Source organism: Gopherus flavomarginatus, chromosome 1, assembly GCF_025201925.1.
Source record: "Gopherus flavomarginatus isolate rGopFla2 chromosome 1, rGopFla2.mat.asm, whole genome shotgun sequence".
NCBI lineage: Eukaryota > Metazoa > Chordata > Testudines > Testudinidae > Gopherus > Gopherus flavomarginatus.
In genome coordinates, this window is record NC_066617.1 from 375,707,477 (window position 1) to 375,711,269 (window position 3,793).

Consider the following 3,793-nt stretch of genomic DNA (forward strand, 5'->3'; position numbering starts at 1 on the left):
TTGAGCAGGGGTTTAGACTATATGATCTCCTGAGGTCCCTTCCAACCCTGGTATTCTATTATTCTACTGGTACATTGTCAATATTCATAACTTTAGGGACAAAAATAATACATACATATAACGAGGGTGATCATGTTCAACAAATCATAACTTTTCCATTGATATGTTACCTGACAAACTTTATATAAAACACATCAAATCATATCACCATAGTAAATATGGGGACACGAGGGCGTTGCTTGGGGCACATATCAGACCTCACTCCTTAGTTTACTGCAGAAATACTTGTCAATGACTAATGCAGCGGCAGTGTGCCCAAGGCCTTAACTAGCTTTTGCCCATGCAACTCCCAAGTGTTGCAAACATTGTGGCGTTACCCACAGGTGTTCTTGCAAAGCTCTCTGTACCTTTCAACACTTTGTAGATCAGTCTAGTGCCTAAAGTCAAAAGTCAGCAAGTGCCTTCTCTGGGTCACTAGAAAAACTCTATTTATGTCTCTGCAGAATTGCTTACCATTGTACTTTTCCAACTGGTGATATCTCAACACCGATATTCAACAACTCCATGAGGTGGCGTGACTCAATTTCACCTTTCACACAGCAGACCAGGTTTATTATAGGTTTCCTAATGAGAAAAGCTTTGAACCTCCTCACAGAAGTTAGCTGAGAAGCACTGTCCCCATACTCATAGCATGGCTACTAGCTTCCCCAAAATCATAGGATTTACAATCAATACTAAATTCTTTGCTATAAGGTTTATATATCAAACTTTGCATCATCAGATTTAACACTATCACCATGCATTGGGTCGTTCAATTCCTCTATGAACCTTGGCATGTATTTAGTTACTGTTTTTCCTTCCCCCTCAGTGTCCTGTTCAGTGGGGATCTCAGTCTAAGGTTATCTTTGGTGTCTTGGTATGCCGGGGTGAGGTAAGGATGTAAGGGGACTTTGCATGTTCGCTAGGCCTCTGTGGAGTATAGAGGAATGGGGTAAAATGGAAAATGCTTCCCATCAAGTGTAAACCCCTCTGTCTGAGCTTTATTCACAGTAGACGTTTGTGTCTGCCCAAAATTGTCAGCTAGAGAAGACATTTCATCCACAGTGTTCACCCTTTGTCCCAGAGACACAGTTTTACATCATCTTTACATATATTTAAGAAATACTCCTGAGCAACAACATCAAACATTCCTTTAACGCTTCTAACACCTTTGCCCCTTGCCCACTTTCCCATCAAATCTTTCATTTTGTTTACATATTCCACATTACTTGTTATCAGCAGCAATCTTAGGATTTGTAAATTTCACTCTGTGTATTTCAGGGGTAACCTGAAATTGTTTCAAAACCATTTATTTGAATTTAGAATAATCCAAAAGATTCTCAATTGGCATTTTATTGACTATATCCAGAGCTTTACCAGTTACCTTTGAAATGAAAGTGGGCATCTGCTGGTTATCAGGAATCTTATGAATCAGGCACAGCCTCTCAAAGATAGGGAAGTAGTCACTATCTCGTTAGACTGACCTCGTGCTTGGTAAAGCAACCCCCATTCTTTGATGAATTTATACCTGCTTCTGTATTTTTCACTTCATGCATCTGACTGAGTGGGTTCTAGCCCACAAAAACTTATGCTCAAATAAATGTGTTAGTGTCTAAGGTACCACAAGGACTCCTCATTGTTTCTGCTGATGTAGACTACCACAGCTACCACTCTGAAATCTATTCAGCAATATCACTTGCCTCGTTGTATGCAGGACACAGCTGTTCACATTTGTGGACTTTTGGAGAGGTTTCTGCATTTCTCCTTTCTAACCTGTGACCACCTCTCCAGTCAAATCTTTTTCTTTTAGCTGTGTTTTAAAGTATTGAGTTGTGGGAGGAATGAGACCAAGTGGTGGGAACTGCCATATGGAGGGAACTCCATTATCCAAAACAGAGATACCAGCACAGTTAGTGGAAAATTACAGCACAAGATGGAGTCCAGTGCCACATGAGCAGCTCACATGCCCTTGCATCCATGGCCCATTGTGTTAATTGATGAGCCATGTAGTTGAATATCCATTTGCAATGTGCTGGCTAGGCTGGATGTAAACTACTTTGTGGGAGTTACCACAGGAGGAAATGCATTTGAAATACAGGTAGATAGTCAATATTTGTTACTTCAGAGGCAAAAATGATACAGACACACAAATAGGATAATCACATTCAGCAAACCACAGCTTTTCCATAGATACCTCACATGACATATTTTGTACAAGATTTGTTGTAACTATATAGCAATGGTGAATATGGGGATGCTAGGGTGTTGCTATGCGGTACAGAGTGTCACAGCAAGAGAGCTGTAGAACTAGAGCTCTCTGAAATCTAATTATGTATTTTCGTATAAGACATACTTCCATGTCCTGAAAAAGACTGCAAACTATTCTGTACCACAAGAGAAAAGCCTGCCGAGGTACAGAGTAAATGAGACTATCCTGAGGGCCTTGCGCTCCCCACTCCCAGCGTGCTAGAATGGCAGCTGCACCCTGACCGTGGGCCTAGAAACCCAGAGCCAGAGGCAGGGCCTGAACGCTGCTCTGACATGGATCCAGTGTGTGGGACACAAACTTCTGGTGGGCGTCGAGCCACGGGAGCGTGAGCACGGCTGTGACAGCAAACCTGGAGCAGCCACATCAACGCTAGAATCCTGTGAGTGGAAAGGGAGTGGGGCTGAGTGATTCCAAAGCTATGTGCAGAGGTCCTCAAGCTGTTCCCTTCACCCTAATGTGGTTCAGCTCCCCCAGACACTCCAATTGGTTCAGCACACCCTTGCCAGAGCTCCCCCTTGGGTGCACTCTGTTTCCTGTTTCTCTCTTCCAGGGCACAAGACCGTTAAAGCAAACAGACCCAGGGCTTCAAAAGGGGTTTTCTAAAACATTTCCTTTACTTTATACAGCACAAGAGATTCCGAATACACACTATACAGTACCTGCATGCCATTCCCTGCCTCAGTGAACATAAGATTATAAGAACGGCGATACTGGGCCAGACCATAGGTCCATCCAGCCCAGTATCCTGTCTTCCGAGAGTGACCAATGCCAAGTGCTCCAGAAGGAATCCACACCACGTCAACCATTCCTAGCTTCTGGCAAACAGAGGCTAGGGACATCATCCCTGCCCATCCTGGCTAATAGCCATTGATGGACCTGTCCTCCATGAATTTATCTAGTTCTTTTTTTAACCTTGTTATTGTCTTGGCCTTCACAACATCTTCTGGCAAAGAGTTCCCTAGCTTCACTATGCGTTGTGTGTAGAAATAGTCTCTTTTTTTTGTTTTAAACTTGCTGCCTATTCATTTCATTTAGTGACCTCTTGTTCTAGTGTCATGGGAAGGCACAAATAACATTTCTATATACACTTTCTCCACAATCGTCATGATTTTCTGATATTTTTCATCTTATTATCTATCCCTTTCTTAATGATTTCCAACATTCTGTTCGCTTTTTTGACTGCCACTGCACATTGAGTGGCGGGTTTCGGAGAACTATGAGCAATGACTCCAAGGTCTCTTTCTTGAGTGGTAACAGCTAATTTAGACCCCATCATTTTATATGTATATTTGGGATGATGTTTTCCAATGTGCGGTTAATTTCTCCACGTTGCCCTGAAGCAAACTTGGGATTTGGCCAGAGCCCTCTGGGGCGTCCTCCTCCTCTAGCTGGAGTCTGCCGCTTTCCTGCAGCCACAATGCTGCTTTTAGAGTGCCAGTTCTTCTGCCCTTCTGCCTCTTACTGCCCCACCTTCTTGTAACTCCT